Source organism: Tamandua tetradactyla, chromosome 12, assembly GCF_023851605.1.
Source record: "Tamandua tetradactyla isolate mTamTet1 chromosome 12, mTamTet1.pri, whole genome shotgun sequence".
In the NCBI taxonomy this organism is placed as follows: Eukaryota; Metazoa; Chordata; class Mammalia; order Pilosa; family Myrmecophagidae; genus Tamandua; species Tamandua tetradactyla.
The window spans coordinates 50,016,457-50,044,401 of record NC_135338.1 but is presented as its reverse complement, the minus strand read 5'-3'; the positions used below and the strand labels follow the sequence as shown (position 1 = coordinate 50,044,401).

Below are 27,945 nucleotides of genomic sequence, written 5' to 3'. Positions count from 1 at the left end.
TTGTACCCTGCCACTTTGCTGGATTCATTTACTGGTTCTAATAGTTTGAGTTTTCATATAAGATGATGTCATCTGTAAACAGAGTGACTTTTACTTCTTTCTTTCCCATTTGGATACCTTTTATTTCTTTTTCTTGCCTAATTGCTCTGGCAAGAACTTCTAGTACAGTATTAAATAGTGGTGGCAAAAGTAGGCATCCTTATCTCATTCTTGATGTTAGGGGAAATTTTTAAGTCTTTTACCACATAGTATGATTTTAGTTGTGGGTTTTTCATAAACGGTGTCTATTATGTTGAGAAAGGTCCCTTCTGTTCATAATTTTCTGAGTGCTTTTACAAGAATGTGTGCTGGATTTTGCTAAATGCTCTTTCTGTATTTATTCAGATAAACATGTTTTCTTCTTCATTCTGTTTATGTGATGTATTATACTGATTTATTTTCACATGTTGAACCACCCTTGCATTCTGGATAAATCCTATTTTTATCTGCATATCTGGATAAATCACTGTACATAATCTTTTTTAATATGCTGTTGAAATTGACTTGCTACTGTCTTGTTAAGGATATTTGCAGCTATCTTCATAAGGGAAATTGGCCTATGATTTCCTTGTCTGGGTGATGTCTTTACCACGTTTTAATATCAGAGTAATGCTGGCCTCATGGAAGGAATTGGGATGTGTTCCTTACTCTTGAATTCTTTGTAAAAGTTTAATTGGTATTAATTCTTTTTTAAATGTTTGGCAGAATTCACCAGTAAAACCATCTGGTCATGGACTTTTCTTTGGTGGAAGGTTCTTGATTATTGATTCAATAGCTGTGCTTGTTACAGGTATGCTGATGTTTTCAATTCTTCTTGAGTCAATTTGGGGAATTAATGTATTTCTAGGTATTTTTCCATTTCTCTTAGATTATCTGTTTTCTTTGTGTACAATTATTAATAATGTTATAACTCATTTCTGTAAGGTCAGTAGTGATATGATTTTCCTTTCTGATTTTCATTTGCATCTTTTTTTTCTTTGTGCATCTAGCTAGAGGTTTGTCAATTTTATTGATTTATTTTCAAAGAACCAACTTTTTGTTTTTTTTATTCTCTCAGTTGCAACCATTGCTTGGCCCCACAGAAGCAGCTGCAGAAAAGGGCTGTGGCTGCAAAAATGGCTGTGAGATCCTCAGGGATCTGCCAGAGCCAAAATATAAAACAGTGAAAGGAGAAAAGCAACCAACCAAAAATAAGAAAAGGAGGTGTACTATCTCATTATGTCCCTGTGTGTGGTGGTGTACAGTCAGAAGATCCTGCCTCTGAGGAAAACCAAGGCTAGTGCCAGCCCTGATCTCAACCTGCTGCCCCGGAAACCAAACTGTACGGCCTCATCCACGGCCATTTTTGTGGCCAGGAACTGTTTAGGAAAACGAAATTTCAATTTCCCACAGTGTATATAGCCCAGCATGGATTACCTTCCAGAGGTCAATACAATCTTGGTAAATTCTTTGCTTTAAGTTCTTTCTATAAGAATTTGAGGATCCTAAGTGGTGATTCCAGCAGTACACTACAGACTGGACATCTGTAAATTATCAGTGATATATCAGTGTAAACTGTGTGTCCCAGATTTGCTGGACAATCCCCTGTCAGACCTTGTTCCAGACAGTGTGTCCCAATTTGTGTAGGAGTATGTGCTTGGATAGCAAAAGGGATGTGCTGGCAAAGAGGTAATTTGAGGAGAGGAAACAAGCATTTTTCAAAGTAGGGACTTTGAAATTAAGCAAGATTGGACCTCAAATCCTGGCTCCACCCCAACCAGCTGTGTGACCTTGGCCACATTTTTTTTCCATGTTAAAATGAAGATAGGTCCTACATCACAGAACTAAAAATGAGATGATGTATGTATATGCTCAGCAGTGTTTACTGGTGCAGGGTAAAGTTCAAGAAGTGGTTCGCGTTGGAGAGGACGGCGGGTAGCGGCGGTTAACGATGTTTGGGGACTTCACTGTCCTTTTAGAGCCAGCGTGGGGAGGGACAACGTCAAAGTGTTTCCTTCACTAAAATTTGCTGAGCGCTGTTTCCCTCCTAGGGCACAGAATACAATACTTGCAAGCCAAGGGGAAGGCAGACGTCACCTCTGCTCGGAAGGATCGGCCTAAAAGGAGGAGCCCAGAGACCCTTGGCCACCACGTGGCTTCTCGACCGCCTCTCCCGACCCTCCCCCACCTCCGTCCGGGCTGAGCAGAAGTAGGTGAAGGGTAGAAGCCGAGGGACCGCGCCGCGGGGGCGGACGCCAGTTGCCGGTTTCCTAGCAGCGCCGGCGCCGGGAAGCGGGGGGCGGGCCGCCGTTGCCATGGCAGCGCGGCCGCCGCGCCCGACGCCGGTGGCGTCTGCGGGCAGCTGGGCTCAGGGCCCCGCGTGGGCGGCGGGGCGGCTTCCAGCGCGGCTCCCGCTTTCCAGCCCACCGCACCGCTGTCTCCAGCTGACTTGCTCCCCGCCTACCCGGGCAGGCTAAAGGCTTGGGGGCCTTCCAGTTTGTCTCGTGGGCATATGGTTGGTCGTCGGGAACAGCTCTAGGCTGAGTAAATTTGGGGGGCTGGGGGGTGTTGGAATGTCTTCGGACCTTTCCTTCCCTCTGCCCTGGAGACGGGTCCCCGTCCACGCACCACGCGCAACCCGTGGAAGCGGCCTAACGGCCAATACCCCTCTCGTCAGACCTTTCTTTCCAGAGGCCTAACGTCTGGCCCCTTACCCTTACTTTTTTTTTTTTAACCTAAAAAAATCTTTTGACTTGGAAAGAGAATATGCAGAAAACTGAACGGCTTCCAAATTCTGCCTTTTAAAACAACACTGAAAATAAGTGTGTTTCTTGAGGGCCACTTTAAACTAAAAACGTCCGTGCCTGGAAGGGTATTCTGAATTCTGGACTTGAATATGCATTCTTCTAAATAAATCCCTCTTTGCTTCCTTGGTGGGTTATTAAATGTAAACGTAAACCCCTCTAGCTAGTGTCAGGGTCGCTGTGCCAAAGGACCCACTCACAGAGACAAAGCCACACCGCTCTCAGTCATCCTCTGGCTCAATTGAGAGTATTTTTAACCGAGGCGGAGTCAGTCACGTGTTTGTGAGTTTAATCAAATTGACAAGGGCTCTGAGCGAGAAAAGCTTGCCATCAAATGTGAAGCCAACATTCTCTTTGGAATTTATTCGAATCAGAGCTTTCAGATGCAGTGTTCTCCTGCATACATTTTTCTGTATCTGCGGCCGCTGGGAAGTTTAAATCAAAATACTGTTTCTTATATTCATTTTTATGGTGACCGTGTCTGTCTAGGCTGAGATTATGCGTTTTCTTGATCAACAAGGAAATGCGCAGCAATCACTTTGAATTGAGCACCTTGCTGATTGAGAAACACACCTGAACCTGAGGACGTGAACCCCCATAATCTTAGTATGAGAATCCTCCGCAGTACCTTTCACCAGCAGTCATAGCTAACCTTTTCCACTCCAGAGGGTCATTTCTTCAAACTTTTTAATTCTTCTCTTTGCTAGAGTGGTTAATCTCTTTGAAAACCACATTCACATATTAGTTTGAGGACGTAATTGTAGTTGGACAAGTGATCATATAAAAGTTTACGTACTTTAAAAAAATATATTTCTCCTGGATCTCTTTTCTCCCCCCATTAACAACGCAGACCCCTTTCATTTGCATAGTGGAGAATGGAGGATAAGTTTTGAAAATAATAGTCTCATGTTTTACATTATTGAAAAATAAAGGACCTATGAAACCATGTGTACCTAATGTCTTTATACAAAAGGCAGATCACTAAATTGAACTTTCAGACTGGATGGTTTAAATGTTACAGTAACAGAAATGACAATGAGTTTATAATAAAAATAAGTAACATTTGCAAACATTAATTTTTATTTGATGATTTTCGTCTCTCTGGTTGTTCAAAAAGTTCTTTTCACAGAGGTTATTTATTCATCGGCAGGACTCAGGATATTGGTAAGTGTCTTTAGGACCACGTTGTCAAATAATCAAGTCAGCTTTGCCGTATATTCCTGGCATGGCAGATGGAACTGACCAGATCAGTTGTTCGATTGGTTGATTCTTCCCTGTAAATAGAGGTCCAATTATGCATATGAGTTTGCCCAACCTTCACTCCTTACACTTTATTGACCAGTTTGGAGAGTGAAATGGACACCAGAGGAGCCTATAGCACTTATTGCAGTGCCCCACTTTATTAGTAATATTGAAATGTTCATAACCACACTTGATTTTACACATAAATTCCTAACTTGGGAATGACCTTCCATTTATTTTCAGGACTACAAACGTTCTGCTTTATCATTTATGATTGTTTTCTCAAGAACCTAATATTTATCAAATACGAAATCCATTTTGCATGCTCACCTTTTCCTTTTCTGCAAATAATCAGTGACCTTAAGCTTTAAGCATCTTATCGTTATTACAGACAACCAGCCTCTTATCTAATCCTGCATTGAACTCTATTTACTGCTTTATCTATACCACTTTAATCTTTTAAAGGCTTATCATAATATGTACCCTTTAATGAAGCATTTTATCATAAGAATGAGCTAACCTTTCTCCATTTTTCCAGATTCCTCTTCTTTTGCCCCATCGTTTACCTATACACCTTTATCTTCCATAAAAAATATTTATGTTTCCTGGTTTTATTTCATAAATAAGGGAATAAACTAAAATGCTTTTGTTATCACAGGAATAATTGTTACCACAAAATGATTAATGTTCTTGTTTTGCTCTTAATGCTTTCTGTTCAGCTCTCTCCATCTCAGTAAAATATAAATGCTTCTGTTATTAGAAGACTCCCCCATCCTATAATCCTAAAATATTTTTTCCATCCAGCTGCAAGGTCTTATAAATTTCTCAAATCATTCCTTTGGGCTTCAAGAGTCTATACAGAATAGAATTTAAGAGACAGGACAGCTCAGATCTGGATTCAAGTCCTGAACTAACCCTTATTAGCTGTGTGACCATAATCAAGTTTTGGTTGTTTTTCCCCCACCTCTCTAGGCCTCAGTTTTCTCATCTGTAAAATGGGGATAACGCAAATAAATTCATTGGGCTTGGGGATTTTTAAGGATTAAATGAGATAATTCTTATAAAGTGCTTACTAGGCAAACAATAAATGTCAGCAATGGCTATCACCATCATCCTTATTATTAACATTAAAACATTGTTTCATTATCACCAATTAATGATAATTGGGTTATTTGTTAGATTAATATTTATTAGTTGTTATTTATTAGTCTAAGTTATTAGATTGGATTACCCACTGATAAATAGGATTCTATCGGGACATTAAACAGACGTTTTGATTAAGGAGGGAGGGAGACAAGTAGAAGAGGAAAGTCCAGAGCATGGGCCAGTGGCTGGAAGAAAGTGTACATAGATATTTTGGGATGCTAAATCACAGCAAGAGGGCACTAGGCACCTACGGTGATCAAGTGGAATGAAAAATATTCTGAACTGACCTAGAGTAATGTTTATAAGTCAATGCCATGAGAGAGAGTTCTCATATATGTGTAAAAGTATGAGACCTACTACATAGGAAAAGGATATGGGGAGAAAAGAAACAGAGAATTCTGATGAATTCAAAGACTTGAGACCTAGATGGGAAGATGTTTTATAAGTCAGGATTCCTTGGCAGAGAACAAAATTCACTCTAGGAGTCTAAGCAGAAAGAGATTTAGTATAGGGTGATAAATGGCTTCCAGATGTGTTTGGAGTGCTCAAGAAACATTCAAATCACCTTAACAGAACTGGTTCATCAAAGGAGCTACTGCTTCTCACACATCAGAAAACGGTCTGCCTGGTTGTGATGCTGCCACTGCAGCTCCCGGCCTGGGAGCCCTGCTGCCCCAACCATGATCAGAAATCTGCCACCGTTAGGAAACCACCCCCTCAGAAAGCCACCATGAGCAGGGAGCCTGCACCACAGCTGCCAGCTCCAGAGCATGGCGTTCCCTGAAATCTGCACCAGCAAAATGGATTCCCCATGCCTTCCTTTGAAACCTACAAGACTAGTGAGTAAACATAGGGACCTTTGTTAACCCTTCTGAAAAAACACTAAGTGACTCCTCAACCATGTTGCCAGTGGAAAGAGCAGAGATGAAGCGGGAATCATGCAAGAGCATCATGAGAACCTAAATTATATCCAGAACTTGGCTTCAGGGAAGTCTGAAAAATGTAGTTTGTAATGTTCCCATGTCTGCATTATAGGAAGACATGTTAAAAGAAGATTGGAATGGCTGTTGAGCACTTATCTCCCTTATCCACTACAGGACACCTTTCGTGCTATTAAACATTCATATTCATTCTCCTTCCCAAATCATAGCAACCCTCCCTAACCTACAACTGAAAATACACTTGCCCTATCTATCCCAAAGGGAGAGCAATACTTCACTTAATCCATCCCTGGATATTGTTCTTTTTTTTTTTTCCTTTAATTCAGTCACAATCCAGTGTTATGTCCCACAGTCTATGACTTGTAAAGTAAATCACTACCAGACAAACAAGCAAAAGTCCTCTATAAATATTAGAGGAAAGAGAGAAGGAACAAAAAGGAAAGTGGTTAAAAAATATAAATTATACAGTAGTCCTCATTTCCTCACAAGCCATCAAGTTCTCACAAGTCCATAGCTGGTATTTTCTTCCTCTGTTACCCATTGCTAGTAGTCTTTGTTTCTAGCCATTGCTGTAGGTAACCAGAGTTCTTTGTATGGCGGCATGGCCTAAACCTTTTTTCTTAAGGAATCTGAGTTCTAAGGTTGCTGGAGTTTTCGCTATCTTTTACCACTATGCACAGAAGGCACTCAGAGAATCCACTGGGCTGCCTAGTTTGGCAGCAACTTTAATTTTCCCTGCAGGAAACAATCCTGAGGAGCCCAATGACCAGGTGGCAGTTCAACTTCTGGTTCAGTGTTATCTTTGTGTTCCTTACTCAAGCCTGCCGCACTTAGGCCCACAAATGTCTAAATCAACAACACCCAAAGATACAGAGATGTGAATAAAAAATTTTACATGTCATCAAGCATAATAATGCCAGGTGTCTTTCTCATTTCCACTCCCTTGGTTTGCAGTTCTATGAGATCTGTCTATGGGAGAAACCACAGAAACTTAATGTCTTCTGGTTAGGAGCACATAACCACATCCTGATGGAAAGCACCTAGCAAGGTACTGTCTTGGCTATCTTCCGTGGGCCATTCCTCTTTCTGTAGGGCAGACTTGTGGGTGATGGGCACATAATAGGATCTGTGAATCCTCCTTTTTTGCTATAAGATGAGTTTCTTGGTAAAAAATAATGTGTGGAGCGTTGTGAGAACAGATATTTGGTGCTGTTGCTTGCTGGCAGAAGCATGCAGGCAGAAAAGGGAAATCCAGATCCAAATTTTCCAATGAGGACAAATGGTTGGCTCGTCTATGATGGAAAATCCAGTATGCAAGACCTGCCTCCAGGTGGTATGATGTGCTACCAGGGGCTCAGTGTTCGCCTGCAGTTAGTAAATGGAGCATCAGCATTGAGTAGTGTCCAGATCTGCCTGGATACGGGGAAGTCCTTGTGACTGTGCCCACATACAACCTTCAGCCCTCCTACCATGGTGTTTTCATTTCCTGGCTGCTAAAATAAATACCATACAGCACGTTGGCATAAACAATGGGAATTTATTGACTCACAGACATGAGGCTACGAGAAGTCCAAAATCAAGGCATCAGCCATACAATGCTTTCTCCCTGATGATGGTGGAATTCTGGGGATGGTTGTGGGTGATTCTCAGTCCATGGCTTTTCTGTCACAAAGTGATACACATGACAATATCTTCTCCTTTCTTTTCTGGGTCCCATTGACTTCCAGCATCTGGCTGCTCCCCATAGCTTCTCTTTCAGTGTCCAATTTCCTTTGCTTATAAGGACTTCAGCTACCTTGGATTAAGGCCACCTCATTCAGTTTGGGCACACCTCAGCTAATAGCATCTTCAAAGGTTCTATTTATGAATGGGTACACGCCCACAGAACCTGGGGTTAGGATCTGAATGTGCTCTTTGTGGAAGACATGACTCAATCCCCAACACATGGCTATTTTGTTCACTAACACTTTGAGGACATTCTGGGGTAGCTGCAGAAAGCAGTTGACATATCCATAGAACAAGGCATCTTGTCTGCTTTATTATTTAGAACCCACTACAGCCCTGTGGTGAGCCAACCTAGGGGATGCATCACACCCAGGGCCCATGCCAGAAAGTCTGTACACATATCTACTTCCCAGACCACTGTTACCAATCACCATTTTCCCCCCAAGTCCCTGAGAGCGTGGTCACACAAACATGTACTTCTGGTTCTCTCTTGATCCATATAAGTAAGCAACCTGATGAATCACTTAAAATTCTAACCACAGGGAGAATTGCTGATCCCCACCTCTGAGTGATTCTATAATGCTGAAGCAATCTACTGTCAAGTGGGGCTTGCGTGTCATGCTGAACCATCTGTGAACTAGGATCCATCTTTTTATATTTTATTTTTATCTTCTTAAAATTATAGGAAACTCCCAGTGTGGGTTGCAGGAGACATTTAACAGGAGTAGGTGTTAGGGGAGTGTGAATCCCCAACTCATGGACCATCAGAACCTGCTCGAGTTCACTATCCTATAAACTGCTTCCATGTAATGCCTGTTTTGTAGATTAGTGGATTATACAGCACCCAGTTCATGATGAACAGTTCAGGTTCTATGATCACTTTGATTTCCATGGCCAAGTATTCAGCAGTCTGGAAGCTGTTTCTCAAAAGGAAATTAGTTATTTGCCAGGAAGGATGTAGCTTTATTCCAAAATATTAAAATCCTATGCTGTAAATCTCCTAGGGTTCACCACAGCCTCCATAGAACATCCTGAACTTTCCTGAATAGTTTTGCACACTATTAGATATTCTAGATCATAAAAGCCACATTGCAGAGCTGCTTGCATTGGCTTGGCTTGAGAGCCTTCTCTTGCTTGGAGCCCCACTCAAAACTGACAGCCTTACATCTTAATTGATAAGTAGATCATACTCAAATTAATATTGACTGCCTGTTTGAGAACCATGCTTTACATCCATGGTCTGGAATCTACCATAATTGGGGGCAGCAGGGGAGTACCACAACCAGGATTCTTCCTCTGGAGAGGCCAGTTCCAAACAGTTGTCCTCTGAAAACTTTGTCATAGAAAAATAAAACGCCTCCATGACCATGCTTGCTTGATGAAATAGCAGAAGCAGGACTTTGCCTCATTTCTGTATTTCAAATTTTACATGAGTGCTGAACCTAAAATTTTATTCATGATCCCAACTGCAAGAGAGTTCAGATAAGGTGGTTTTAAGCTTTCTAGTCTCTACTGTTGAGCACATAGACACATGCTGCGTGACCACCCCTTCCTATACTTTTTGGCATCTCTGTTGTGGCTTAGGAACGGGACTTAGCATGTCTCATCAGGATTGGCAAAAAAATCAATATCTCCACTGCTATTGCTAGTCATTCTTCAGTATGACAGCTGAAAAGACAGCCCTCAAAACATAATTATTTCTTCAATTGGTAGACATATTTTAACTCTGAGATGATTTAGAATTAAGCATAGAAACATTTAAGAGGATCGAACCCATAATATTTATATTTTTATGCCAAGAAGGAATCTCTTTGCATTTGTTCATTTTTGTTTGAGAAGTTAGCCTCTTGGTTAAACAGGTCAGTCTTGTTATTCTACATAAAAACCATAATTGATTTAGATTTGCAGTTTTTCAATTGAAATCTTTCCACATTTATATAAAATATTAGGACATTGCAGAGAACTTGAGATTCAACACATTTGTAAGTTTAATTTGCTAGATTTATAAGAATAATACAAGCACTTGAGAAGATTTTTGTTTGTTAAGATAGGCACCAGAGTGACTTTAAAAGAAAATCAAACACATCAAACATATAAATGTAGTTAAAATGTTTAAAGAAGTTTAATTAAATTTATTAAAAGTTAAAAGCCCCCTTAAAAATGTTTATCAAAATTTGCTAGTCTTATATAGAGAGAATAATAAATCTGTAAACTGAAAGTAAAACAAGGGTTGGCAAATTTTTTTCTGTAAAGGGCCAGATGGTAAATTTCTTGGCTTTGCAGGCTGTCTGGTCTCTGTTGCAGTTACTGAACTCTGCTGTGGTCTTTTCATTCTTTTTTTTTTTTTTTTGTACGCTGTATGGTGGGGGTCATATTTCATTCTTTTTTCATGTGAGTATCCCCTTATTGCAACACCATTTGTTGAATTTTTCTTTTTTGGTTTTTCATTTGTTTGTTTTTGCTTGTTTGTCTATTTGGGGAGTGTATGGACCAGAAATTGAACCCGGGTTTCCCACATGGCAGGCGAGAATTCTACCACTGAACTACCCTTGCACCACCTGCCATGGTCTTTTTAACATAAAAGACTATTAACCTAGGCATTTTATAATTTCAACAGATCAAACATGGATTCTTACCCAAGAAAAGCTCAATTTTTAAAATTTAATTCATGTTTTTAGGCCATAGTTTGCTGTGTAATTTTGGAGGTAGAAGGAATCTTAGAAATCGTCCAGTTGAACCCTACAATTACTTACAAATGAGGATACTGAGGATTTGATGGGTTAAGAGACTTGCCAAGTGCACATTGTTAGGAGCACATTTATAATTTAATTATGTTGTGAATTAAAGCATAAAAGCGTAAAGATGGACTTTGTCATTGTAGCATTGTTTGGTGTGTATGTTCAGAAACTTATACAAATAATGTACAACTAGAAAGAGTAGACAAATGATTTAACGCGTGCTTCAGTTCTTTCGAAGTCTACCATTTGGAATCATATGTGTGTTAGTTACTGTGTAGGAAAAATGAACACTCATTCCTTTGGTTCTTTATTTTCTCCTCATTTATACAATAATTCCTCTACAGGTTTCTTAGAATGCATTGATAGAAGAAAACAGCAAACAAATCCACTCTAGCATTCTTTTTCAGTCTTTGTCCACAGAGGTTTTGCCTATTTAGTTTACTACTTTGTTTTATTTAGGCTAATCAGTTCTCTGAAAGAAATGGCACTAAGGAAATTGTCTAAGGTATATGTTTTCATGCTGGCATTGAAAAGCATTAATAGATGTTAAATGTGGAAAACCCAACATGCTGAGATAAGTTTATAACTGTAAAATAGAATTTCTTTTTAGATCTTTTCAAACCTGGAAGATTGAGAATGGCTCATTAAACTCAAATATTTACATAGTTTTGATGTTATCAGGAAACAGAAATTATTTCCATTCTTTATATTATCTTAATCTTGTTACAGAGTTTACAACATTGTCCACCAGATTGGGTTTTCTTCAGTTTTGAGGACAGGTGTCTCCCACGGACATGCACTGGTGTGGCCACCATGGATTTATACTGGGAGTCCTTTCCTTCCCACCAAACTGCCATGCAGCATTTTCCGCAGGTGCATGTGTTTTATTATGAAATTGGCATCATTGCTTCTTTATTGTTGTGTAACCTGCTTTTGTTCCTTCATATGGATGTTTTTTCAGATGATTAAGTGTTCTTTTGCAGCATGATATTTAATAGCCACATGGTATTCCATCAACCAGATGAACCGTCATTTATTTACTCACTCTATTGTTGGAAATATATGCTTCTAATTTTTCACTATTATAAATAATGTTACAGTGAATATCCATGTGCATAAATCTCTGCACCCAGTTCTGATAATTTCTGTAAGATAAATTCCTCCATATGAAATTGCAGGGCCAAGAAATATGCATATTTGTAAAACTCTTTATACATAATGATCATGATAATACCATTTATTGGACTCTCTATATGCTAGGCACTGTGCTAAATGCTTTATGAACATAATCGCATTTAATCTCACAAAAATTTAGAAGGTAATTACTATTAATATCCACATATTTCAGAGGAAACTGAGGCCTGAGCCCAGATAATGGTTAAGTGACAGCTATTGGCAGACATAACATTTGAACCCGAGTCTGATTTCAAAATTGACACTTTTAATCTCTACACTGTATTTTCATTACCATAGCACCAAAATGCCTTATAAAAAATGATTATCATATAAATTTCTACCAGCAATTCATGAGTGCGCCTGTTTCCCTGTACCTTTGAGGCTAATTTGATTATGAGTGAAGTTGAACATATTTTTTCATGTTTATTGGCCATTTGTACTTCCTTTGTGAATTGTCTATTCACATCTTTTGCACAGAATACATGTCTGAAATATTTCCTTTTGAGATAGAGAGTTAGATGATCTGAATTCTAACCACAGCTCTCTCCCTAATTAGCTATGCAGTGTCAGGAAATAACTTGCAGAGCTCTGGGTCTCCATTTTCTCTTGTGAAAAATTAGATGGTTAAATTAAATAATCCCATGGCCCGCCTGTAAAATTTTCTGATTCCATCCATCAGCCAGACTGTCCATTATCAGTCCTTTTCAGTGGGCAAGGGTGGTTGGAAATAGGTGGTCCCCTATGCAGTATATCCTAATTTGTATATCTAAGAAAGGGCTTCTATTCCAAAACATTTCTCCCAACCACGGGGATTCAATGTGTCCAAAATCCCATTCTCCCCTTCCTGGGGATTTGAAGGCTTTTACTCTTCCTTCGGCTGAATCCCTCCTTCCACCTTGAAGGTTCTTTGTTCTTTGATTTCATTGTCATCCCTTTCTTATGATTTGCTCCACTCAGACTACTTCTTAGGCTTCTCTTTACCCTTTCCTCTAAAATGTTGAGATTCCCGTGTTTTGCCCTTCACCCACTGCTCTTTTAGTTTATGACTTTCCAGTCATAATGATCTAGATGCAGTTCTTGAACATGCTCTGACTCTCTTCTCTCTGAACTGTTGAACATGCTGTCCCCTCCGGCTGGAATGCTCTTTCTGTCCTTTCTCTACTGAATTGAGTCTGAGTATGTTCTCTTCCGAAAAGCAGCTAGACTAGAACTTGACACATGGATTTGGAGTCACGCCAATAAGGATTCAATTCCAGGTCTACCAGGTACTCACTGTGTGCCCTTGGGCACCTTATGTATCCTTCCTAACCTCACTTCTTCATTTGTATAATGTGAATAATCCTGTTAACTATCTCTTATGATTTTGGGGGGTAGGAATTGAGATAATGCATGCATAGTCTTAGTTTCTCCAACTGCTGTGATAAATATCACACAATGGGTTGGCTTAACAACAGGAATTTATTGTTTTGTGGTTTCAGAGGCTAGAAAGCTTGTTTCCTCGTAGGCCTGGTGGCGTTCAGGTTGGCTGGGAATCCTTGACATTCCTTGGCTTTCCTGTCACATAGGGATGTCCTCTCCTTTCTCTTCCAGGTTCCATTGACTTCCACTATCAGCTCCTCCACTTGGCTTTCTCTCATAAGGCCTCCAATAATAGAATTGAAGCCCATCCTGATGTAATTGGACACACTTTAACTAAAAATAACATTTTCAAAAGTCCGATTTACAATGGGTTTACATCCATAGGAATGTGGGTGAAGATTAAGAACATGTTTTTTTTCTGGGGTATAAGCCACAAAATAGCTCGGCTTCTGGTGCTTGATTTTTTTTTTTTAGCTTTCACAGCAGCCGGTGCATACACCTATCACAGCATTTACCATACTGTATTCTAAGCATTCAGCAGTTCATCTTCGTTAACAAAACTGTACCTGGCGTTCCATAGGCACACAGCAACTGGTTGTTGAGGGAATAAATGAATTATGTTGCCAATGCTGTTAGGTGACTTTTTTGCTGTGATTGCTGTGCTTTTTGTTGTTTTTGGGCTTGATTGTTTTACTAACACCCTATCAGCAATTGCTTTCCAACAGGGCATCTAAAGAAACAGAATTAACTCCCTGAAATGGTTAGATGTTTAGGGGTGAGGGGCAAGGATGGGCCACCCAAAGAGACAGAATGGCACCAAATAGGGAGGTAAGAATGTATTTAAGGCAAAGCTCTTTGCAGTTTTCACTGTGGGATGCTCTAAGATGATGCCCTAATTCCCTTGCTTTTCTTCCTGATTCCAGCAGAATGCTTGGCCGTGTTTAGTTGATTATTGTTCTAGTTTGCTAGCTGCCAGAATGCAATATACCAGAAACGGAATGGCCTTTAAAAGGGGGAATTTAATGAGTTGCTAGTTTACAGTTCTAAGGCTGAGAAAATGTCCCAATTTAAACAAGTCTATAGAAATGTCCAATCTAAGGCATCTATCCAGGGAAAGATACCTTGGTTCAAGAAGGCCGATGATGTTCAGCGCTTCTCTCTCAAGTGAGAAGGCGAACACAGTCAGGGCTACTCTCTCGGCCGGAAGGGCGCATGGCAAACACAGCGTCATCTGCTAACTTTCTCTCCTGGCTTCCAGTTTCATGAAGCTCCCCAGGAGGCATTTTTCTTCTTCATCTCCAAAAGTCCCTCTCTGGTGGACTCTCTGCTTCGTGATGCTGCAGCATTCTCTGCTCTCTCTGAATCTCTCATTCTCCAAAATATTTCCTCTTTTATAGGACTCCAATAAACCAATCAAGACCCACCCAAATGGGTGGAGACATGTCGTCCCTTAATCCAGTTTAAGAGCCACTCTTGACTAAATCACATTATCCAGGGAGATGATCTGATTACAGTTTCAAACATACAGTATTGAATAGAGATTATTCTACCTTTATGAAATGATATTTTGATTAAAACATGGATTTTCTAGGGGGCATACTTCCTTTCAAACCAGCACAATCATCAAAGGCAAATTCAATTCTGTCCATTACAGAGATACCTAATGTTACCTGTCTATCCCTGAATGTCTCCAACACAACCTCACAGAGCAACTGAACAATCAAATATCTCAAACCAGATATCATCACTAAATTAAAATATATATATATATGGTTTTAGAAAATGACCTGCCTAGAAAGTTGGCCAGAGATAGCAGAAAAAGGAAAGAGCAGAGTGTGTAGGAACAGGGAAGCTTACTGAAAGTTGAGAAGTCTATGGGGGGGAAAAACAATCAATATGGGTTATGAATCTTTTAGTATGGTCCAATGGTGAAAAGCATCACAACAGTTTTCTCTTTTTTAAGGATTTAAAAATAATTATCCATTTGCATTAGCTGGTGATTCCTTAAAGAAAAACCTCACAAGTCCTGTATTTCAGAATGGTTTTAAAATAGCAGAGTTGCCTCACATGTACACATCAGTGCCGAGTCACTAGCTAAAGTGCTGCACAAGTTTATGACCAGTGAATAGAGCCTCAGATGCAGAGTCCTCATTAAGATCAGTTTTGGGGCTCACTAACAATAAATGCCTAGTCAGGTTTACAAAAATAACAAATACCTTCCCTTTGCACACCCCCACACTTTCCCAATCTTTCTAATGCTTTTAGAAAGTGAACTGTGATCTAGGAATGTAATATCCTTTGCTTATCTGTTGCCTTGCCAGCTCTCTTATGGTTTTCATTTGGTCTTCACTGTCAATAACCCTTCAAGACTGTCTGTTACCAATGTCTTAGATGGTAATTCAAAGCATTCAGGGAAGATGAGGAACTGATGGAGTGTAGTGGTCGAGGAAGGTAATCCACTGAGCACGTGGTTCTAGATTTCTAGTTTGGGAAATTGAGACCCGTGGGGACCCAGGAACTATTTATACTTTTTAGAAAAATACAGCCCCCGCCTTCTGCATGCTTATATTCTTTGTAAGTGCATGCAGATTTAAATATTCTTTTGGTATTTAGCAGCAACACTTTCAAAAATATTTTTCTTTTGTTGCTTTTGACTGTTTTCGCTTCCATTTACTTTGTACGAGCAATTTAAGAAAAGATGAAGATTGATGTGAGATAAGAGATTGCAAGAGACCAGAGGAAATGCACCTCTTTGCGTCTGCCTGGAACTTCCCTCTCCCTCTTGCTCTGGCTAGCATGTACTCATCTTCAAGATCCTACTGAAGCATCAGTTCCTCTGACAATTGTTCCCTGACTCCACAATCTCCATTAGATATGGCTCCTCTGTGCTCCTGGAACCCCGCAATCCCCATGCCTCTAAATACCATCTTCCCCAGTAGCCAGAACCTTCCTGATGGCAAGAACTGGACTTTTCCCTGTCTCTATTCTCAGTCCCTAGCGCAGTGTCTGACATGCAATATGTCTCAGTCAATACATGTTAAGTGAACAGCTGCATGAATGAATGAAATGGATAAATGAAGGAAAGGGAAGAAGATGGCAGAGGATAAGCAGGTTTTCAGAAAGTAAGAAACAAGAAGAGCCAACACTCATTCAAGTGATTCAAACACGGAGAAGTCCTCAAGTGAGATCTATTTTTCACCCTTCACTAAGTGACCTGCTATACAGATTCTTGACTAGAGTATATGTCAATACTGAAGCAATGACAGTCCCAACAAAAGTCCTGAAATGTGGAATAGCGGAGAGCCACATACAGGTATGCAGTTATTTAAATACAGTAAAAACAGCACTGATTTAAATACAATAAAAGCTGTTTTCTAGCAACTTATCCCCAGAAGAGTTTAGGGAAAATTTCTGCCTGTTATTTTAAAATGCAAATCTGCAAATGAATAAACTATCCCATTATGAAGCAAATATGTTTGAGTGATGTGGATGTAACGGGAAATAGACTTGAATGGAGAGAGTAAACACACCTGATGATAGTTTGGGCCACAAATTCTTCCCTTTCCCAAAAGGTTTCCAGTTTCCTCTTCCTTCTCCTCTTCTAAAACTTGTTTTCTAGAGGGTTGTCATTACATTTCTAGGAGTTTAAATTAAATTTAAATTTAATTAAGTAATTAAATGGACTTTTATTAGCTACTAAGTGCAAGGCACTAAGATACTCGTTATGGTACCTATCACCCTCATGCTGATTAAAAGCGGACAGTTAAGTTGTGATAAAATAAAGGGTATGAGAAGTCTAATCCTTCCTTCCCATATTCTCCTCCTTGAATCCAGAGCTGATCGGGTTCCTCCCCCACCCACATGCTTTGGATGACTCTCTAGCTCCTGTGGAATAAATGTCAAGTTCCTCAATGTTAGTAATGTTTATCTGGCTTATCCAAACAGGGATGCCCTCCGCCCTGCCCTACATCGCACTAACACTCCATTTAAGAAGCAGATCCTCTCTAGCATTTTTACCAGGATGAGGGATAGAGACCATTCTGGTTAATTAAATAGCTATTTAAAAATCTGAAAGAGTTCATAAAATAGGAACAACAGAAGGGGAATATTTCACAATTCCTAAATAAATTACCATGACTGATCTCCATAAGCACTTATTGAACAGTGTGTTAACAAGTATACCTTTTTTTTTTTTTTTCATGGGCAGGTACCAGGAATCGAACCCGGGTCCTCTGGCATGGTAGGCAAGCATTCTTGCCTGCTGAGCCACCATGGCCTGCCCTACAAGCCTACCTTTTAAACAACATGTATTACCAACATAGTCTATGGGTATACAAAAGTGTTGCTCTTGTGTTAAAAAGCACCTCTTCTTGTTTGGGTGCTGTTAGCATCCTCAGCCAGTAGTGGGCATGGGAGCAGGGTGGGGAATGCCCACTGGGTCCTCCATTTACATGGTCACTGTTCTTTTGCTCCCATCATGCAACATTGTCTACAGTTAGTGAACTGGAAACCTGCCCATGACCACATGAGATTCATCACTCACTTTTGTATTGGTGCAGTTATGCCAGTTGTTGAGAGCTTTCAAATCCTCTTGTCTGCAGTTTCTCAGACTTCAGTCCGGAAAATTCAGTCTTTCTGCCTCAACTACAGAGGGTTCATTGGTGATCATTAATATATCTTTATTGTCTGTTCCTCTTTTCTATTGCTCCTGATTCTGGACAAATACAAGATCTTGGGATATCTAATTGGGCAAGCCTTGGCTGTTTGTATCATACCCACGGTTCTGCCCCCACCTGCAATTGTAGGAACTTCTCCAACCAGTAACCTTTGCTAAACTACTTCTTGTCTCAGAGAAGCATTTTATAACCCCTCAGACTACCTTGACCCTGCCATCTGTATACATTCTCAATTCTGTACTGTACTTTTCCTTTATACTCTTATCCAATGAAGTAATCATTCCTGATGCCCAGTGAACATTTGGGCATAAATGAACAAGGCTCCAGGGTGCCTCCGGTCTGTCCATCTGCAGTAAGCCCTGTGCTGCAGTGTCCATCATCTCCCTTCCCTCCTAGTCTGCTATTTGTGAAGCCTCCTGTTGCTGCAACAGTAAAGTCTTGCCGACCCCTGTCGGTGGAAAGCCTTGAGGCTGCTGGGATGCCATTGATGACCACAGATGCATGTTGTCCTCTCGAACATCTTTTTGGCTCCAACTTTGGGTTGGACTGCCCAGTTACTGAAAACACCAAGCCAGTGACTTGTCCTTATGGGCTCTGACAATATTCCCAAATGGGAGATGAAACTCTGTCCCATCAGCAAAGAAATAATATTACCTTGGACACAGGATGCCCCACAGACATGTTATTGATGGAAGCATCTTGTCCATTTGGGCCTCTCTTTGTTAAGACTTGGGTGTAGCTAAACACCATGCTTACTCAACCTGTTTCATCTACTCTAACCTGAAAGCACTGAATTCACAACAATCCTAAGTGCCTCTACTCTTTTTCCCTTTGGACTTCTGTCCAATGCCCCATAGGACCACTAGGCACTTGCAGATAAAGCCTCTCCCAGGTTTCCTTCTGGTTGCTGTACTGCGCTATCACAGCACATGTATACTCAGTATTTTATTACCATCTTCATATCTGTCTCCCCTAGATTTTAAATTCCTTTCAGAAAGTTATAGTGTCTTATTTGTCTTTGCATCTATCTGCCTCTCCCCATGCCTCCCCACTCCCCACTCCGAGCTCTTAGCCCAGACCTTGCATATTAGTTGCTTAAAAATATTTATTGTATGAATCAGTGAATCAGTGGAGGGGTAGTTATCCAAGGAGGAGATATCTGCAGGATATCTGCAAAATCCTTATGATGTTGTAGGAGGGGACACAGAAAAGGGAGAGGGCAGGGAACAAAGGAGCGAGCTGGAGGAGATGCCTCTTCTACTTGACAGTGTGTCTGAGTCGAAATGTTTTTCTCATTCCTCCTGTTCCTGGGGATGAAAAGAATGGAAGGAAGAGGTAGATTTCTGCCTCACAGGGCTTTTGCAAAAATCGATACTTTTTCTTTCCCTTTTTTTTTTTTTCTTCTATGAATTCCTTTCCTTTTATGTATGGGTCTTAGGAAGAGAAAAGGAAATAAATAGGAGAGAAATGCACTGAGCTTTACAGCTTGGGAGAGGTCAACATGATTTAACCAGATTTGGACTAGCTAATGTCACTCCATTTTCCCAATATCAGATAACAAAGCTTTTACTCTAAGTATGCAGCCACAGACATTTCTTTAGGCTGGATATTTTCAAAGAAACATTTGTCTGGAATGGCAGCTATTTTTTGAGCTTTCTGTTTGCATGCACACATGCTGTTCTAGTAGACACAGGGTAGCACCGTTATGCAATGTCTTTCACTTCTTCAGAAGCATAGTTTATTTTTACAGTTCCTGCTCTCTGTGGTGAATGTTCGAGTCCGGGAAGGAGCACGTGGGGACAGTAAGGACTCATTTACTGTCCAGGCTACACCTCAGGGTTTCAATGCTCTTCCTTCTTTGCAGTTTTGCAGGGGATGTGGGCGGTGGAATTATTTAACCAATACTTGATTTGAGTTTTCTCATTAGGACACAATCTTCATCTCACTAACTAGAAGGATGTTAAGAAAATGAACAGTTGAAGACATGAAGGTTAGGGTTTCTATATAGCAGAACAAATGAATTTCTCCCTCCCCCACTTTTTTCTGAAATGTTGACATTCAACAATTTTTTTTCCTCTGTGCTAAAGCAGTTTCCCTCATTGAGACTCTTTTGATGACAATTCAGAAGCCAAGCCTATTTCTGGAATATAGACCAAAAAAACGTATCTTTGACATCAAGTAGATTTGCATCATGGTGTTATGTGTCTTAATTTTCTTCATAAACAGAAGACCTGAAATTAAAATAATGAAATCTGAGTCCTGTACTCAGATTTATGGCCTTATACCATCCTTCTGATTTACTGGGGGTGCTTACACCTTACCTATGCCTTATGTTTCTCCCTGTGAAAGGGAGGCACTGGATTTCGAGATATAGAGAGTGGTCTGAAGTAAATTTGTTGGGGGCTAGAAATGGGACATATTTAATGGAACCGGATCTAAATATTTAACCCCAAGTTCTTACAGAATTCAAAAATACCTTCTCACATCGTGTCATCATCCAGCCCACCCACGGGGAGGTTTGAGGGAAACAGGAAGTATCCTTGAGTTTCAGGTTTACATGGTTCATGGTTTCAAATATGTGGGGTGCTTTGCTCTCTCACCTATGCAACATGCTGGCAATTCTGTATGCATTTTCCTGAAAGTCTAAAACTCAGTGCAGAAGAGGAGATTCCATTACAGCATTCATCTTATGAGACATGCAGAATTTAGCTGTGATTATACCTTGTCCTTTCCTTTTGATTCTCTACACTCTTTTCCCTTCTCCAGCATCTGATTTAGAATTTCAGGATGTAGCTCAGTGGTATCTAATAAAAATATAATGCAAGCTGCACATGGAATCATAAGTTTTCTAGTAGTCACATTTTAAAAATAAAAATGAACAGGTGAAATTAATTTTAATAACAAATATGTAAGCTTTAATATTTAATAATATAATACATCCAAAAGATCATTTCTACATGTAATCAATATAAATTTTTTAATATGATATTTTGCATTATTTTTTCATACTAGGGCTTGGAAATCCAATGTATGGTTTACCCTGACAGAACGTTTCAATTTGGGCTAGCCATTTAAAATGCTCTCTAGCAGTATGTGGCTACTAGCTATCTTGGTAGACAGAATGGATATATGATGTTTTCACCACTGTAGAAAGTTCTATTGGAAAGCACGTTTTTAGCCCATTCATGGATGCTTTTATTTAGGAATGCTTTTATTTAGAAATTTGTCTTTCTGAAGAAGACATCACCTGCCATCTTTACTTTCCAAACAGCCCGAGGAACTGTCTTTCTAGTCTGCAGAATAACAAGAAAACCCATTTCTGACTACTTGAATCAGTTTTTTCTCAGGACTCAAACTGTACTAAAGTCCCATGGAAAACAAAGAGAAGAGCCAAATGCTCTCTCCCCACATGTCAAGGGTTACCTGCTCCTTTTGAGCACCTGTGCTGCCTCTCTCTCTCTCTCTCTCTCTCTCTCACTCCCTTGTAAAGCCTTTTGCTGGTGTTAACTTTAATCTGTACATCATTCTGTAAGGTCCCTATAAGTTGGGTTCTCTCCAAAGGGTTTGACTTCTGCTCACCCTCAATATTGCTCAAAGCAGTGGTGTGCTGGTAAATGGTTAGCTCTGTAAAAGAAGCCATGATTTGTAGCATTTGCTGATTACCGATTTCCTGGGTATAAATACTTGCTCTTATATATGTGGGATGATAGTTTCAAGCTACCAACTGACACGCGGAGGTGGGAAGAGTTACTTTCGCTGGTAAGAGCCGGCTCACATATGATTATGGCAAAAGTATATGTGGATTTTTCTTCTCCATTTTCAGAAAACTCCAGAACATATCATAGATAACTTTCACCTACAAAGCAAAAAATGTTCAAAGGCCTCAGTGGTATTGAGTCAAAGTGGGATTTTGAGCCTAACTGAATTAAGTTAGAAGGCTCAAAAGTTAGCTTAGCAAAGTACATAGAGGAAGACTATAATTTTCATTCTTATATTCTACATCGATACTCAAAACTAACAACAACAGGGCTAATCAATATTACTCTGTTTAAATGTAGCTGAAAGTGAGATCATCTTTCATTAGCACCTTTTTTATTCCGATCAGATGATGACTGAACCATCCGTTGTGCCATAAAAAGAAACAACATCAAATATATAAATAGCTTGAGACTATCTAAATTTATCACTGACCCAGGCATTCTTACTTCTTAAGCTTTTTAAGGCTTAAAGAAATGGTCTAAAGACAGGGAGTCAATTCTGAACATTATACATAAACTCTCTAAGTTATAGAGTCTGTACTGCCTCTGACAAGTTATAGGATCCTGGGGAAACTTTTAAAACCATTCAGGATCTTATTTTCCTCAACTATAGAATTAGGGATTGGATTAGGTCAGTGTTTACCAAATTTCCATCATTCCTATCTACAGCTATCACTATGTCTTTCATTTCCATATAAGACCTGCATTATTATTTTCTTAATGTTTTTCTTTAATCTGCTCACCTCTTTTTAAGTATTTGTGCTTTTTCCTAAATTATAACATCCTTGAAATCATAGCTTTGATATATCTGTTTTGTTTACTCTAGACCGCATTGATATACAAACACAACTGCAAAGTTAACCAGTGTGAGCATGCTTCCTAAAATGATCTTGTATGCCACACGTGGCACGTGTTCTACCTTTTGGGAAACATCAGACCACAGCACTGCTGGCTTGAGAGCTGTCATTATCTCAGCTACTTTAATGCTTACTGTGGAAATTTCAGGATTGCTTTCCATTGCGGTGATCCTTGTCAGTCAAGAAGATGAGTGAAACTAATGAATCAGATAGCCAGACTGTTGCTTAGGTCTCTCATTGTAGATAAACCCGGTTTGAGATTTCTATTCTGAAACATATTTACTCCTTACAGATATAACTTGCTTGTTTCATCAAGCAGCAGAAAGATCTGATCAAAAATTTAAATGAATGCATTTTGCATATAATATTTTGTCTCTTACTATTAAACTTGGTAAATAGGTTGAAATCTGCATATAAATCACTTGTATTTGCCTAGTTGTCTCTATGGAATTACAGCAATGGTGCTTTAAACATCATGTGAAATTTTAAAGAGATGGCCGGGCATGGGAGAGAATGTGGAATTATTTTTATATGAAAAGAAAAAAAACTAGAAATTACAAAGCAGGACTTTCTTTAGAGTTGATGTGGCTTAAGTAATTTCAACCAGATGAACCGTTGTCAACAATTTGCATTTAAAATATAATTAATTATGTTAGTCTGCCTGCCATTATACTAGGAAATTAAGATACCGTACATGTTTGTAATAGGAAATTTCTCAGTTGACTTTTTTAATCCACTATGAAGTTGCACATTTATTTCCACAGGAGGAAAGATAAACACATTATGCTGCTAACGTAATACCAGTCTTTTCTAGGATTAGGAATCAGCGGATGGTGTGTAGGATTTATGATTTCTATTATCGAATGAAAACCAGATGGACTAAACCTACAGCATAAATGGTTAATTAAGGGGGAAAATTGGCAGAAAAAGTCACATTTGATAATTAAATTTATTGTTATACCTTCTCTTATTTTATGGCATAGTTGGAGACTTGATTTGTAAAATAATGTGGCTCCTGAGCTGTGACTTAACCCAATAAAAAGTTCAGATTCTATCTTGTTCAAGAATAATTAGGTAGCAATATGATAATCAAGTGGGGTTTTTTTTATTAGAAACAGAAAGCTCTTGCCCACAAACCTTACAAAAATGTAAATACTTTTATTCAATTAAATATATAATCAGTTGATGTATATATTTACCCATGAAAAATAAGATAAGCAAATTCAGTGTATGCCTTCTGTGTAAGTGTATTAACAATAGCCACGTAAATACTCACTGTACATTTTAGGAATGTTTGGTGTTTTAGCACAAATATGAGGAATTAATTTACATCTACTTATGAAACTAGAGAGTAGACAGTTATGTTAATCATTCAGTATTTTAGAAAACATGATATGAAAGAAATAAGGTACATTTCGTTATTTAATCTAGGCAATTTGTCTGGATTCCTAGATTCAATTGGGTTGTATATTCATGCACATTTCATTATAGCTTACTATAGTTGGGGTCTGTGCTCAGCTCTTTGAAAGCATCATCTCACCATTATCCCCATTTTTCAGAGGAGGAAACTGAGGCTCTGAGGGTTTCAGATCATTGTCCAGATTCTCACATCCAAGGCACAGCAGAGCTGAGTTTGAATGTAGATGCAAAAGGATGGTGCCCTTGGCTTCCTTGAGTTCCTTCATCCCAAATACCAGGCTGGGAGCACAGAGATGAATAAAATGCTGGTGATGATTTGAAGGAGACTGTGCTAAGTTGAATTATGTACCATGATTTAGACATGTTCTCAATCTTTATCCATGTCCCCGTGGGTGTGAACCCATTGTGTAGGACCTTGAGAAGATGTTACTTTTAGTAATGGTGTAGTGAACTGAACAAGAGTGGGTCTTAATCTGGAACACTGGAGGCCTTAAGAGGAGAAAGAAGGTCATAGGGAGAAGCAGGAAGTCAGAGGGAACTTGTAAGGGAAAGGAGAGGAACATCACCATGTGTGGGAAAAGCCGAGGAACCCCAAGGATTTCCAGAAGCCAACACAACAACACTACAGTCTTCTGGGAGAAACAAGCCTAGACAATATGTACATTTGGCACTTCTCCTAGACTCAATACTGTGAATCATTAAATTCCTTTTAAGTCAACCCATGTGTGGTATTTCTGATAGCATTTGAGGCAAACACACAGAGATTATGCCACCCTTCACTTGTACTATCAGAAATTTAGAGTTAGACAACGCCATGATAACTGGCTGATCAAACTCTCTTTCATTACAGATAAGACAAATTACAGATAAGACGACAGTGACCTAAAGAGGTAAATTTCTTATCCTCAGTGTGTATGGTAGATAATTGTAAAGATATAATTGTAAATTGGTTATTTAAAATGCTGATGAAGTCATTTAGTATATGTTGTATACCTTCGTGGCTTGAATATGTCTAAGTGAGTTTTTAAAGCTATCTTTTGCTTGAACATGTGTTAAGAATATGTATGGAGATCAGTGAGTATTATAACTATGACTAAAATATAGATTAAGGAAATAAAATAACAATCCTGTCGAATTCAGCTCAACAAAAATTAGCTGAATATGTATCTATTAGGCACAGAGATAAGTGCTGAGTAGACAATGATGAACAAGATGTACTGGATTTTGGTCCATTTAGCCCTTACTATGTAGTGGGAGAGACAGATAATTAATGTAATTATGTACAATATGTCGAGAGGAGGTTCAGGGCATTATTGGGCATATAGCAGGGACAACTAGCCCACTGAAGAGTATCTCAGAATTTGATGGCATGTTGGGGAGAAGGCAGGAAGGAGAAAAGTGCTCCAGATAGAAGGACATTCATATGTTAAGCCCCCGACAGAGACATTTGGGTCTGTTTAAGGTTCTTGTGCCTGATTCCTTCCATTTGCTCCTTGATGTCTTCTCTTTACCCTTCTCCCCTTACTCTCTGTCTGGTAGGCCAACTTACAGGGACTGCAAGGATGGACACCCTGCCCTGTGGCTGTCAGTTGAGTTCACCCAATGGGAAACCTTAGAAGGAAATTTGGAGGAAGGGGGTCTTGTGGGGGAGTTTCCAGGTGGCAATGAGCCAACGATACAACTCCTGGCATGTGACCCTCTCCACCCACCTCTCTCCTTCCAGCGTCCTGTAACTGCTCCCTCCCTCAGGTGATAAGAGCCCTCCCCACTTTGTACACAGTCCCTTTATTCAGCCTTCTTCCAGTGCTCCCACTTCAAATGTGCAGGGATTCCTGAAGCAGAAGAAGAAGCAGAAGTGGGGAGTGGTGCCGATGGCAATGGAGAGGTAGATGGGGATGGATTCATGAGGAGGTGTGCACTATAGGTTACCAGAGTTTGGAATGTAGCCCAAGAGTAGACAGGGACCAGAAAAAAGAGAACTTTGTAAGCACAGTAAAGGAGTTGGGATTTTATTCCTGGTGACCTGAAAGGGCATTGGAGGATATGACGGGGGTGATATTATCTTACTTAGGTTTTTCAAAGATCATTCTGGCTGCTGGGTGGAAAATAGACTGTGAGGGCTAAGGGTGGAAACCACGAAGACCACAGGGGTTGCTGTTGTCACAGTTCCAGTGGAGACTGGGTGCTAGCTAGTAAGGTCATGAGAAGTGGCTAGGTTCTGGAACCACTAGAAAGTCGAGTTGACAGAGCAAACTTCTAGATATGTGGCCTGTGTTAGGGGCTGAGGGTATGGTGCACTAAAATAGACATGGTGGCTGACCATCTAGAGATTTTATTGTAGTCAGGTTGTCAGGCATTAATCAAACAATCGCGCACATAAATATAAAGCTCTAACTGCTTAAGTGCTATGAAGAAAAACATACCCAGGGCTATTTGGGTGTAGAGGAGGATCAGGGGATGTGGTGTTGTTTAGGGAAACTTCCCTGGAGAAGCAACTAGTGAGCAGGGACCCAAAGGATCCGTATGCCTAACAAGGTGCCTGTGGTCTGGGTAGATAGGGAACAGTGTATGCAAATGTCTTGGGGATGGAAGAGACATACTGGCACCTTGGAGGATCTAATAGAGGTCCAGGGAGAACAGTGAGAGGGGGTGTGGTGGAGATAAGCCTGTGAGAGGGAACAGTTAAACTTCTGTGTAGAATGCTTGAGAAATACATTGAGAAAGAAAAGCTGAAATGCAGGTTGAGATGACAGATCATAACCACTGAAATCATTTCACAGTTAACTTAATGCCGGGACTACAAGAAAGAGATGGCGATGGGAGGGGGGTGACTCAGCTTTCACAGTTGATAAACCATCGATACCATTGTGTCAATTCTGTATTGCTGATATTTCATTTGATGAGAGTGCTTTACTCGTATAATAAGGCACATTGAAAGGAGGAAAGATAAAAAGATGTGAACATGAAGATGTTTTAAGTAAGGTTTTTGTTTGCTTGTTTGTTTTAGAAAGTCATCCCAACGAAATGAAGACTAGAGGGTGCAGCTGTCTCAATGAAGTCCTGCTTTCTGCTCCTGGGCTGCTTCTTGGGCCTCGTAGACTTCTTAATCTGCTACTGCTTGCAGTGTTGACTGGTGCTCATGCTTCCCTCTCCGAGCACTTGATTGCTTCTTATTCAGGTTGAGTTGAGGTTCTACAGACCTAATTGCCTCACCCTTTACAGTTGGAGATCCTGCAGCCTTCCTGGCAGGGCCCAGAGTGTTCCTGAAGGTTCACATTTTTCTTCCGTGTGCTACAAATATTTCATGCCATCTGGGCTACGGCTGTCATCTTTTGTCCCCGTGTGACTTATTTAACAAAATTGCATAATGAAAATGAGCCTTCACCTCCCAAGGATGCCATGTGACGGAGTAAGTCTGGGATGTTGAACTCACTCTTTCTAAAGAGGCTGCTGAATACAGTTGAAGCTGTTGGTGGCAGACAGTATCCCTCCAGGCCTCTTTCCACCCCTGCCTCTTTTTGCCTGAGGTTCCACTCTTCCTGGAAAAGCAGGGAGAATTAGTGCCATCTCCACCCCAAGTGCACCCCTCAGACAATGACTGGAGGCCCTCTGTGGGAAACTCTGCCATGCACATTTTCCACGGGTGCCCAAAGCTGACCACAGCAGTAACTTGCTTGATAATGCCAGCTTCATTGTCTTCCTTAGCTTCCCTGTATCTCCTCCCCACAACCCTTCCAGGGCCTCCTACACTTGCACCTGAATCCTTATCTCAGCATCTGCTTTGGGAAGAATAAAACTAAGACAGCATGCAAACTTATTTCACAAGTAGTGGTTTGGATCTGAGCTTTGATGCCCCTGTCACTGTCAGATGAAGTGGCAGCATAGCAAAGAGAGCACTAGTCCAGGAGTCCCCTGCCTGGCTCCTCTGCATGGGGATCCCAGAACAGGCACCACAAGCAAGTCATTGAGGCATCTTTGGGGCTCAATCTTCCACTCTCAAGGATGTATTTGAAATTAGGTGATTTGATATTAGATATTACCAAAGGAACAACATATTTAGGTGTGTGTGTGTGTCCACGTTTGTAC

At 40.1% G+C, this 27,945-nt stretch overlaps 1 long non-coding RNA gene across 1 annotated transcript; it reads left to right on the top strand.

Moving 5' to 3' along the window:
• The first annotated feature begins 1,309 nt into the window (after positions 1-1,309).
• Positions 1,310-27,663, top strand: LOC143651506 (uncharacterized). The gene is made up of 4 exons (XR_013159996.1): positions 1,310-1,479; positions 2,070-2,227; positions 24,710-24,749; positions 26,867-27,663. It is a non-coding gene; the product is annotated as an uncharacterized LOC143651506 (long non-coding RNA).
• The last annotated feature ends 282 nt before the right edge of the window (positions 27,664-27,945 follow it).